This window comes from Solea solea, chromosome 9 (genome assembly GCF_958295425.1).
Source record: "Solea solea chromosome 9, fSolSol10.1, whole genome shotgun sequence".
NCBI lineage: Eukaryota > Metazoa > Chordata > Actinopteri > Pleuronectiformes > Soleidae > Solea > Solea solea.
The window spans coordinates 12,231,756-12,245,431 of NC_081142.1; positions in this window are offsets into that span (position 1 = coordinate 12,231,756).

Here is a 13,676-nt window from a genome sequence, read left to right on the forward strand (position 1 = left end):
CTCTTTTATCCTTTGTCTCTCTTTATCATACTTGATTGGGCGTGTATAAAGTCCATTTCAAATGCAAATGATGCTGCTGAGATCGATAAAAGTTATCTGCTGCCAATAGCAATTTGTTCAAAGGAAAGTTTTGTCCATTTTAAGCCAATTTCTTTTTTTGTTCAGTCTCAGTGAGAGTCTATGAAGTTTGTCCATTAAGACATGCATGCACTTTAGTTAGCAACAGAAATAATGTATGTGTGATTTGCCTGAAATAGTAACTGGATTTAACTGTGTCCTATAAAATATTAAGGGAAAGAGAATGCCTTTGTCAGTGTTCTGACTGAAAAAGTCCTATAGCAACTTGACATTGGCTTCACAACAAGCTTGTTATATGTTGTCTAATTTAGTAGCAAATGTAATCTCTTTCCTTCATCACACAGATGTCTGACTTTAAATAACCCTGTCTCTGGGACATATTTGTGTCATAATCCTAAAACCTTAATTAACTTCTATTAATATTTTTGTGTAAAAACTGAAAAAGCTGCAGGCGCATAGTTTCTCTTCTCACAGGTTGAGACAGACTTCCCTTTAAAATGTGCTCCTGCATGAAACACTTATTTGTTGAGAACAGCAGATAGACGGACAAAGTGGGAATACTGGGATCGCTTAAGGTGGGAAACACTTTTCCTGGTGTCCGCACTGAGGTCCCTGATAGCCCGAACATGCTTCGTCTCCTACTACGTTAGAGTGGAGCAAAACAAACAAACAACAGCCACAGCCGACCCTTTGAGGAGCGCTTGATCATCTTTTATGAGTTCCCAATCTCATTCCCAGGTCTGGCTCATTCAGAAAAGCATCCTCTGGGCCTCCGTGTTTTATCAGACTTGTGGACAGAAGAAAGGAAGAAAACAACAGGTGAAATTAGGTTTTGGGAACTTTCTCTGTGTGCAATCACGTAATCTGAAACATATGTCAGGATGCATTTTACAGATTATTCCCACAGCATTTCTTCTCCTCAGGAGTTTCATTTTGGCCAATGCATCTCTGTCTTGAGTAGTAGGGTAACTCTTATTTCAACGTTAAGTGTAGAGTATAACATGTACCTTTTTCTAAGAAGGCTTGAAAATTGGCAAGGAATTGAATTTGTGTGATCGGCACAAGGAAGAATTGTGAGGCAGCTCTAGTTTACCCATTTACCTCTCCTTTCCTGCAGCTGTCTCTGCTTTGACTCAGTCTAACACTTGAGTGCAAATCACGAGCAGGTTTACTCTCCCCTCGTCTATAAGTGAAGGAACATTTAAGGGAGAGATTGTAGAGTGCACTCCTTTTGTCAAGAGGCTGTAGGAGGGTGGATGGTGTGAGATGGCGTGAGTGTGCCTTGAAGCCACAGCAGTAGCCCTTGGCTGTGGATGGTTATCACTCACATCTGCTGCCACTGCCTCCAAGAAACGCTGGCTAAAAGACCAGCACTGCTGAAATCTGTCAAACTGTCAGCTGCGGCAGGAAAATAAATATGAGGGAGAGATGCAGTAATAGTAAAGAACCATGAAAGCACAAAGACTAACCCCTGCAGACGGCTGATTGGTAACCGGCCTAGGGATTTGCATTTTGGCAGGCGGCAGCATGACAATGGTGTTTCTGAAGTAAGAGCTATGATAGAAATGGTGGCTGCTTGCATTGTCTTTATAGCGATTCTTTGACTTCCCTATGACGAATCCGAGTAACACAAACAGTTGGCAGACCATAGAGAGCCACTTTGCACCGAGCAGGACCACGACACATGAGAAGCCAAAGAGAACCCTTAAAAACGAAGCAAGATGTAATGCAGCTTTTTTTATGCTCATTCTGGGCCTGTGATAGCTGCAGTGGCATGGATTTGTATCCCAGCTACACTGAAAGGGCTGCTGAATTGGATGGGGCTTTAAAGTGAAGCAAGAAAGCTCTGGAAAATCGACCCTCAAAGGCACATTTCAACTGGAAAGCATTTCTTTTAAGCTGTCACTCCTTGGTCGTTGACAATCCTATTATGGCACCAACTTATTGTGGTTAAGAGGTAGAGGAGATATATGGGTTAATACACATTCACTAGACCATCAAAGATACAAAGACAGTTGTTGTTATTCCTTGTTTGAGGGTAAACGAAGTACCCAGTGGCCAGATCACCTTATTTGCATTGACACGTGATGTAAATGGTACCCAGATTCCAGTTCTTCTTTCTCTCGCTGTCCCTCCATCCCTCCACTTGTGTGCATCACTTTAAAGAGGCATAATGGAAAATGGGTTTTATATCTTTTCTTCTCTTCCATTTTAGAGGTCAGAGAAACTGAGCCTTTAAAATAAATCCATGAAACATACCATCCAGAGGAGGTAACAATCCCTCACTTCATCAACCCATTTGCCGAAGTCTAAATATGCACTGAAATTGACCCCAAAGCCAAATATAAAGCCGCTAGGAGGGGATTGTGAGCAGGAAGTCTATATGCTGGTATTTATTTGTCTGATAACGAGAGGATTGTACCTCTTTCTTCTTCACTCTCCCCACACTGGACAACTTTTGAAGCGGGAGCAGATAATAGCTGGAGTCGCATCAGCTGCCATTGTAACAGCTATAAGTTGCCCCCTATGTATTTGGGCAAGAGGTGTATTCATCTGCTTTGATCTGAAGTGGCAATCAAACCTCACCTGTGAACTTTTATCTGACATTTTCCCACATAAAAGTGGTAGAAACCAATGTTCAACGATTTAGATAAACCAGGATCTCATAGATTACAATAGACATGTTTTTTAGGATTTTATTATTAATCATGCAACTGCAATGAGGTCATGAAGGACACAGCAATTATACATAATCAGCTGACAGTCAGCTGACCACAATCGATTACTCACACACAGAAATAAAAGCCATTGTCAAACCAAGGTGGTTCATTAAATTTAAATGTAGTCCCTCACTTTTTTCTTGCTGTCTTTGATTTCTTCTTGTATTTACATTGATAACATGGACCTTGTTCAACATTTTTTCAGTCAGTGTTGTTTTGCGGAGCATTGTGCATGGCAGTACAAAGACATTCTCACAAATGCACTCAAATAAATTAGACCGTTAACAAAGTGTAATTCCACTCGTCAATATTTCATTCTCAACCTTTAGTCCTCAAGTGAGTGGGTCTTTCTTTTTCCCTCAGACTTAAAAAAACACAAACATAAAGGTAGCACATCTCATCAGGAGACTGGATGGCTGCGCCCCACTGTGCTTTGAGTTTGGACTCTGTGATTTACGCTGTGTGAGAAAGTGCCTGGCTGGCTGCACCATGAGGGATGGAGAAGTGGCCCGTAATGAATTGGTGTTAATGAGCTGTTAACTCTGCTTCAGCCCAAAACACCACAGTATTGCCTGCTGCTGCCTGACTTTATATATATATATACTGTATATATATATATATATACAATCACACACACACAAACACACTTACTATACACACAATGGAATGCTTACGTTTGGTGAGAAAAAATGTACTGAGCCAGTAGTCCAAGTGCTCATATAAAGGAGACCCACACGGGTGCACGCGTGTGCACGTACTCCGCTCATACACACGTCCAGTGTCACATACACACACACACACACACATACACCCGTGTGAGCACACACACTCTCCGTTCTGACACATACTCAGACAATCAGCCTCTCACTCCCAGGCTAAACGGGCTCCTGGCTCAGCGGCAGTAAATCTTCCTCATGCTGACATGTACTTGTGGATGGCGCACACCCAGCTGAGCTGCTGAGCAGATCAGAGTCAAGTAACATTTGTAAACAAGAGAAAGTACCCGGAGAGTGTAAACCTCTGCCAAGGCCCCTCAGTTTTCCACAGTGTCCATACACTCCCTTATCTCGGAAAGTTAACAAATGTATCACCACCGAAGCGTAACCATTTCTTCCTTGAGCCTTAACCTACATCCCCAGAAGATTTGTTAAAAACCTTCTGTGTCTGTTTTTCTTGTAATTATGTAATAATATCTTAAAATGCTATTTGTCCGTAATTCTGAGTTGAGTTTCACTAAAATTTGTAATTTAGTAAATGCATATCAGACTGTATACTTTTTAAATTTATGCGGTCCTTATTTATTTATTTTTATTTTTTATTTTTGTGTGTCTGCAATAACACAAAACAACACATTCTTGCCCAGTGTGAGGCTGGTGAATCCTCATTTCCTTTTATCTTCATCATTTACTGTTTTTATGCAAATGATCACATTCTTTCACTATATGCACACGGTTTTGTACTATGTGAACTTTCCATCGTTCACCTGCCTACCAACAGCTTTTATATATACGACCAACAAAGCGTAATAGTGTGAATGATGTCTTTTCTCTATAGTCTCTGATGTCACACTTGACACATGCTTAAAATGTTCACATTGATACCTTCTCAAAACTGTTTGGTGACCAAACAGGAGATATTTTTTGCCTCCCACATCATTTTCCCACGTTTGCAGAGCCAGTCCTTTATTGTGGTGCATCTACAGTACTTTCAGAAGACTTCTCGAGTGATTGAGCGGTCCTAAAAAGAAGAGAATGACAGAGCTCCATTCGTTGTCTATATGCCTCTGCACAAACACAATTCAGATAAATTCCTCCACTGCACGGTAAATAAATGAGTGTGTCGGTGGCTGTTGAGGCAGGATCCCAGCCTGCCTTCTGCCAGGTGGACAAAGGGTTTTTTCTCTGCAACCACACAATGCTGACTTTGGAGCAAATCGTTCTCGTGCTGATGCAGAGCTAGATAAGCCCGCACGACTCTCTTCCTCACACTGTCTCGCTTTCTCACATGCACAGAGATGTGTGTTTGCAGCATTTGAATCACCTGAGGGTGTGTGTGTGGGTTTGTGGCTTAATTTGAGTGTGAGAGCATTCTTCTCCTGTGAATGTGCATGTGTCCGTACAAATATGTTCCCCCACGTTACGCCTGCTGGAGGTGGGAGGCCAATTAATGGAGGATGCTGCTAAGTGACTTTAGAGGCTTCGCTGGAGATTTAGGGGAAGGAGGAAAGATGGCCGACCGCAAGGTGTTTTAATAGCCCCTGACAGCGCTGGTGCTTTATAGCAAGCAGCTGGTCCAGGTGTTGGCTGCCGCTTGAGCACAAACACACACACACACATGCACATACATGCCGCCTGCCTCATTAAGGTCGCCCTGACAGGAGGACTCTTTGCTGTTCAGAACTGAGTCTGACGCACTGCTTTCCTGGAAGGGGAAGAAGAAAGGGAAGAGAGAGATTAGGTTGGGTTGTCATGCTCGGCCCATTTGTTGTGGCATGTAAATTGCCCGCAGAAACAACTGGTGTGTTTATAGTTTCTGTTCAGAGTTTAACAGTCCGACGTTTACAATCATCAACCACCACCAAATATGTGTTGTTGTGTTAGTGACCTTTTTGTTCTTCCTGCCTTCCAAACCTGGTAATTAGCATAAGCATGGCCTGTGCTCTTACTAAGTGATGTTTACTGCATGCTGAGGTACACAGACATCGCCGCTATAGATTTGCTAAACAATAAAAGTGGGAGGGTATTGTTGGGGGGGGTTGTACTTCTTACTTCTTGTAATTGCTCAGTTCTCTGAACTGAACTTCGTTGGGCTGAATGAAAAAAGTCCCAATGAGTTACTTTAATGAAACACAGTTGATACAGTTCAATGAACCACTGATTAGATATGTATTAGGGGCACCTCATCTGCAGGACCATTGCATAGCAGGAAGTGTGTATGTGAGTGTAAGTGCACAGTGGGGGAGACCTCCGTTTGCAATAATTGTAATTTGGCAATAAGTAGCTTAACCAACAATACGAAGGAACATGGGGCGGGGTGCTGGAAATGAGGAGCACCATGGGGGAAGGAATACAAGAGATTATCTGGTTGGAGGGCACAGCTTCTCCTCCTTTCCTCACCCCCCGCTATGGCACTCTCTCCTAACATTCACCTCAGGTCAGCCATATCTAATGTTACTGAACTTCTCCTGGCACAGGGTTACGGAACAAAGGTGTATCATCCATTCATGCACCCACGCTCTCCCCCCAGGTCTCCTAATGAACATTACAGACTGGTTCACTGAGAAGCTAAAGATGCTCTCCACTGGTATTCCCTCCCCCCAGTAGTCACTCAGGAGGATGACGACCCTCAAAGAAAGTGTTTTTCTTCCAAAGGCCTTTCACTTTTTGGAGTGTCCATCCTCTTATCGCCCATGGAACAGGAAATGGGATGTCCTGCCTCGATTGTGTTGCTCTGTGTGTGAGAATGTGAGGGTTGGGCTACACTCAAACACACATCCTTTTTTGTAAAGTTATTTTGGAAGTTAAACGTCTGACAGAGCAGATCCTGACTGTACAAACCAAACATCAGCACGCTGCCTGCTCAGACACCCCACAGAACAGAACCACTTTGATCTCTGCATGAATATGTCTATTTGTGCTTTTTCTGAAACTTCTGACAGGAAGTCCAGCCACGGTTATACGTTTGGTGAGGCAGTGTGTTTTCGGGATGTGGTTTTCCTTGAGGATTTAGATCACACACGCGATACAGTTAGACACAGACTGTCTTTGTTTGTCATTAGTCAATTTTCTTTGATGGTTTTCAAATGCTCTGTGTCCTCACTTTCAGAAGTGAAACCATATACTTATCCGATCCAAGTTGAAAGCCGTTAATGATATCACAATATTATGATAAACTGACCAAAAACACATGTCATTGGGGAAACAGAGGTATACGAGTGAATATGAGACTGGATATGGCTTGCAGCGACTTCATACATTTAATAGTACACAGATATTTAAGTTTAAATGCTGGCATGACAAAAGACAAACTGCAGAAGCGTTACCACAGGCATGTCTGCCTATATGTAACTGCATGTGTGGGCGTGTGTGTCTGGATGCTGTATATCCAGAGGAAGCATGGCTTGGCAAAGCCCTTACAGACATGCTGGAACATGACACATAGTTCCTCCTGTGTATCCTCACAAACCACAGTGAAACTGCATTAATGATAAGCACCTGGATTCCCACAAGCTCCATATTAGGTTCAATTGGCAGTAACTGATAAATTGGGATGAGTGGGAGTTGGACTGTGGGGCCTAGTGAATGAACTCTTTTCATGTCAGGATGCAAAAGAGAGCTGAATGAGCGAGATGAAGAGATTCTTTATACTTCACATGAGTGGAGACCACACGCTACAGAGAGAATGAGACAGAAAAGAGGAGAGAGGGACAGTGTCGTTCCCAGACAACCCATGAGAATCCAATACACTCCCACGCGTCTGGGTTTGTGTGTGGCCACCGCACACATGCTACACGCCACATGTAACCGTGTTCATCCCTTCCTTGAAACATCAACCCTTCGCTCTCTCCATTCGAGCCACACTCCCCGCCGACTTTGATGCATTTTTTACTTGATGTGTACGACAATAATCTTTTTCACCCCACCAAAAGAGCGGGCCATGGGAAGAAAGGCCCGGCTCGCGAGGCTTTGCTTCATCTTTTGCCCCAGCTCTCCAGCGAGACAAAATCGCTTCGTCTGCACCACAGTGTGGTTCAACTGCAGCTGAAAAGGGATGGGGGACCAAATCCCTCTCATACACAACAAAACAACACTGTAGGCTTTTCAGTGTGACTGCCCATAAGGAAAGGGCCTTTTCTGTTTGTGGTGGACACAGTGTCTATCTATATATCCACTCCCCACAGATGTTGACACTGTTTGTTGCGGGTTAAGATGCCCTCTAAAGACCATTGTTCCCCTTCTATCTTCTATGTTATTGAGTTTTTCTGTCTTTCTGCGCGAGAGCCGGAGGTAGAGTGGGGAGAAGTGGTGAAAGACCTCCGGATGGCAGTCTGCGCTCCAGGGGGCCTTTCTGCCTAGGGAGACCCCAGCAAAGGCCGTCATTGTGGGTAGCAGCAGGCAGCCACTGAGGGCTGTATGCTGGAGGTATTGTGTTGCTGGATAGACCCGAGTCCCTCTCCACAACGAGGTCAGAGGTTAGCCCCCATGTGGGCTGCTCCATACCTGCCCTGTCTCCCCCTTCCACTCTCACAATGGAATCCAGCTAACTCACCATTAAGGAGACTCTTCAGATTGAGAGGTAGCAGAGCAGAGAGTCTAATTCAGTGGACTCGCCACGTTTCTGATGAATAGATAATTCAATTAATGGGCCCACGAGAAGAACTAACGAGAAAAAACTAAGCCAGTCGTTTCTCTTGCAGTGTACACGGCCACATCTCTGCACCTCAGCAGGATAGAAATCTTATCGCAGACTCAAAACAAACTTTTGATGACATCTCGGCTATCATAATTGTGGGCGTGAGTCATTAGATGTTGTACGTGTGTGTGTGCAGGCAACTGTGTGGCTATGCATGTGTGGATATGCTTTCAGAGACAAAAGAATGGTGAAAGATGATGTTAAACATTTGGATCTCTGCTGAGCCATATCCTGCCCCTATTGCCTTATCTCAACACCTCTGTGCATCCAGGGAATGCTTGCTCTCATGCCTCCATGCATCGTCAGCGCTCCACACAAAAACATGGAGCTTTGTTTATTACACAGCCCTGCTGACCAACTGTGAGATATTAACGTGCAGTTAATGAACGTCATATCCTCATTTTGTTGTCAACATGTTGTGTCACTGTGATGACTGTGCTGATAATTGACATAATAAAAAATGTGTAGGTTAATGTAGGTTATTTAATAGCCTTTGTTACACATTAACCCTATCCAACCTCACTAGCTGTCAGCACACGTGAAGTCTGCGTCAGGTTACTATGTAAGTTTTTCTGAAGTTTTCTTTTTAAATAAACAAGTATTCAAAATAAAACTGAGCAGATGATTTCTGTTTTCTTCTGGGTTGCTGGTCTACAATGGCAATATAAAATCGGTCCCCAGTTCAACACTTCAGAATACACTCATTTGTAGCAATTATTCATTTGCCTCTTATTTGTGTAGGTTGTTATTGTTGTTATTATTAGGTTGTTACATTGTAAGTCACATCCGTTAATGAGTAAAAAAATGTTGACCTGAATTAAAAAATAAATGCAAAATTCACACACTGGAAACTTTGGCACGGAATGATGACGACAGGTGAACGATGAGGAGTGAGTGAAAAAGTTAAAGCATTTGTGACCTTGACCCATGTTAACTGATACATTGTGTTTACATGTTTAGTAAACACAATGTTTTAACGTATTAATTAAATTTAGTTTGCCTTTAATTAAAGACAATTTGTGTCCCCTTGTCCTTTTTGCACAAAACAAGAAAGAACCCCAACCTTGTTAAAAAAGTAAGTACTAAGTAACTTTTAGTCTGAGTACATTTTAAACAGCTACTTTTTTTACTTGAACACCTGCATTTGCCTCGTGCATCAAATTTGCTTTTTTTGTCAGCAGATTATTGTTTCTTTTATTTAACCAGGTGACGCTGCAGAACAATGAAAGTGCTCTTTTCGAGGACAGAGAGTCATTTAGCTTTACACTATAGCACCAGTGTGCTGTGTTTATGACAGAGAGGATTGGTGACGGTAGTCATCACTGATTGGTGCTGTCAGTGATGATGTATGACTGTGAAGGCACATCTCTGACCTCAGATTAGTACATTAAGCGTCTCCCAGGGCGAGGCCAGCGAATCTCTTAAACCCTGACCTCCTGTTCCCTCTCACCACCACAGGGGGTCTGCAGTCACCGCTCTCCCATCCAAACTCTCCGAGAAGCCACATTGTGTTCCCCCCTCCAACTATTGTGAGCAGCTCTCAATAATGTGCATTCTACATCCCACAGTTCTCATGCTTACGTTCAGGGAACGCCCAGGGCCGCAGAGCTGGTGATGTAGTGTCCAGTTTAAGTGTCCTCCCCAAGGGGAGCTTGACCAAGAGCTGCAGGTAGTTTTCATGGCGTCCTGTCAGGCCAGCTCCCTCCCCAGTGTCCTGCTGCTAGAAATTTGTTGTCCCCCTCTGGGTGTCTTTTTGGGAGTGTCAACCATGGGGCCCCTGATGAGAGATTTGTTGATATGATAACTCGATTAGGCTCCAGGATGGATGGCATTTTGGCAGCGAGCCAGTCAGCAGCACCCAGGGAGGCACTGACTCGTCTCCTTAACCTCTCCTCAGGAGGCAGTAATTAGTGGTAGTAATTGGTGAATTAGCAATGTTGTTACATGTGTTGACTGTTCCATCTTGTTCTTCCGTGGCTTGTGGACAGACTTGAGGCCAAAGCAGCACAAGCAGAACGGCTGCAATCGGGGCCTTCTTCAGTCCAAAGCTCTGCGTCAGTTCTTTCATTTATTTGTATTTATTTGTATTTCAATGGCGTCATTTTCTTCTTTGCCTGTACATTTTATATTTGAAGGGACGTTTGGCCAGGGTCAACACTTTCATACTTTAAGTGGCTCCGACCTGCAGATCAGAGGAAATCATTCAATTAATGCAGCCAAGGCCTGAACTTTTTGTCTGCTACATTTGCATTTTAATACTCTCTTTCACACACAGCTGAAGGTCCGCCAACACTTAAACCTTGTAAAATGTGAAGATCATGAAATTGAATATACATTTAGTTTCAGACAATGCTAGGACTTGCGCCGTAGGATGTTGCCGTTGTTTGCCCATGGAATTAATTCATAACTACACAACTCTTTACAAAATTCACGGTCTTTTCACTTTTGAAGCAAGCTCAAGTTTTGTTCCCTAAAATCACAGTGAAAGCTCTGAAAGCTCAGAGGTGATTATGCTGCTGATGGTAAGATTTTTACTTCTCTTTGGCCGTGGGTTTCATGTGCTGTGCCTTGAACACCGGACACGCTGGAGTGCAGAGATGTCTATTCATTCTTAAAGCTGCAGTGCGTGACCTTTGGTGATTTTCTTTTTACTGCTGATGATGTTATTGTTCTGCGTCTGTTTGGTCTTCGTGAACAGAAATGTTGTAGCATTATTTAAATGCTGGACATTTGTTTATATTTAAAAGTGACATACTTTACTTGTGTTCTTTTTCTGATAGAGTTGTTTGGCGTTGGCACCATAAAACTCTTACAGGCCTTTTTCCAGATTCTTTAATTACCTCGCCTCATCCTCCACTCACGTCTGTGGAGTTTGTCAACTCTGATGACCTCTGACCCGTCGTGCATTGTAGGTTTAGTCTGACGTATTCAAGGTGTTACCATCTGTGCTACACCCCCCACCCACGCTGCCCCTCATCTCTCTCCATGGACAAGTCTTCTGTGTCCAGGTCCACTGAGCTGGAAAAGGTGCTTACAGTGGACTGTTTGTTTGGCTTTGTAAATGTTTCAGTCCTGGAAAATGGATGGAGAGAAGAGAAGCAGAACTCCAGCAGGACACTTGTGTTGTGTTTTTTCTTACTTCACATTTTGTTTAACAGTGGGCTGTGTTTATCTGCACCTACAAGTTAACTTGTGACCCACTGACCTTTGACTGTGTGTGTTTTGTAACTAGTGTCCACATGGGGAGCACAGTTGTAATCAGGGAGAGTGTCATTTATGGTGTTGTGGGATAGGGTAAGGGAATTTAAGTCATTGCAATGTCTTTATTCTACAGTAAAGGCACAACATACTCTAATCTCTAATTATTTCCAATAAAAATAATGATTAAAAACAAGTAGAAACGTTTTAAAAGTGGGAGAATGTAAATGAAAGACAAAAGAATAATGACATCTGTGTTGTCTTAAAACTTCATTGTAATAACTTTCAGCTAATTTGTTTTCACATAATTGTTAAACTTTCAATTCACATTTAACTGTGTTTTAAAGTAAGGATCACCATCTGATGGCAATGTCCTGTAACTACATACTATATGTTTCAGCAGGTTGAAACATGGGCAACACATTATTTTCTTTGGTAAAGCTTGAAGAATCATTTTTTTAATCTTAATCTTCTGTTTCTGTGTTTGAACTGTAAAATTGGTTGGCAGAATTGTTTTGTGGAGATACAGAGTTTGTTGTTTTTGTCTAAAATACAAGGAATGCATGTAAGTTTATGCATTGAATGGTGAGGTTACTCTACTGACATGTCAGGCAGTGCACCTGATATAAGATTATCAAAAGGCCTTTAGTTTTGATCAGTAGTCAAAATAAAGATAGATGGAACGTTTTCCCAAACAGCCACAGCAGTTACAGCATCAACCTGTGTGACTGGCATTTATTTATTTATGCTTCATTTTTATAGGGACAGAAACGAAAGCAGTAGACAGTGCTGCTGGCAGTTGTCCAATGCATGCATCATAGTGTTTGTAGCAGATGCTAATTTACTTTAATTTACTAACACTTGTATTTCAAATTTTCAAATTATTTCAAATTCAAAAAAAAAAAAAAAAAAGAAAGAAAGAAACTGCTCATTTGCACAATGGACATTTTCTCTCCGTGACATACAGTATGACATTGCACTCCATTATGCCACTCCTTCATTATTGCACTATTTCTTCCCACTGTTGCACATTTTACGTTTTATGTTTATAATATTTGTTGCATTGCTGCTATGTTAAAACAATTTCCCCTTGGGGATGAATAAAGTATTTCTATTCTATTCTATTCTATTCTAGACTTGTCCCTAGAAGGGCTTTTATGACAGGGATTGGCAGTGATAGATAATGAATATATATAATATAGGTATAAAATGTTTAAAAGTATAAAACAGGCAATTAAAATATACAAGGACTAGACATATGTGCATGTTTGTTGCAGAACAAGCCAGGATTTGGTAGTTCTTTTAAACATATTGGGGAAATATTAGGGAAGACCAATGATGCCTGTGTGGTTTCAATAATTCCTCATCATCAGTGTAATCAGCACCTAGACCAAAGAAACCAAGTCCCACAGCTTGCAGAGAGAGAGAGAGAGAGAGAGAAGCAGACAGCTTGGAAAATCTGAGTCATGTGTCATCCTGTGACAGTGTAAACAAAATGACTTGGCCCTAATACTGAGACCACATCCAATTTACTCACAATTATTTTGAAACTTTATTGTTGTGTGACATGATGCCTCTCTCTCCCACTCTCTATCTCTCTCTCTCTCTCTCTCTCTCTCTCTCTCTCTCTCTCTCTCTCTCTCTCTGAATGACTTCCCACAATGCAGGGAGCTGTTGTGTGATGAAAGAGTGAAACACTGTGCATGATTCTCCTTGAGTGGCAACACCAGTTTTAGATTACACTTGCAAAAAACCCCTCCTTTTTTAGAAAGACAATGCTGCCATCTAGTGGATAAAAGCATGCACAAGTCTTTCCTGCAATAAAACTGAAATAAGTGCAACACACATCATTTGATATGAATGAGTTACTAGTAACTGTTCACATCACCAATCGAGAGGATTACGTGTGGGACGCTAGAGGGCGACAAGTGCTTTTTTTTTCAATTCAATTAAACTTTATTGATCGCGTAAATGTTATGAGAACTGTGTGCCATTGTAAAACCTCTCCAAAAAGAACGGAGTAACGCAGCGTTTGGTAACGGAAACGGAGTTACTGAATAAAAAAAATAAAACATCCTTACATACAACATACATTATTAGTCACTGAATAAAGTAGGAATTGGAGTTAGTAGATGTATTGCGGAAGAACCGGAGTATGTATATGTATGCATATATAGGTTGTTGTTTTTTGTGTTTTGTAGTATGTAAATACACACTCCATACCAGATGGTGGCGGTAATGCACCAAATCGTTGTTTGACACAACACA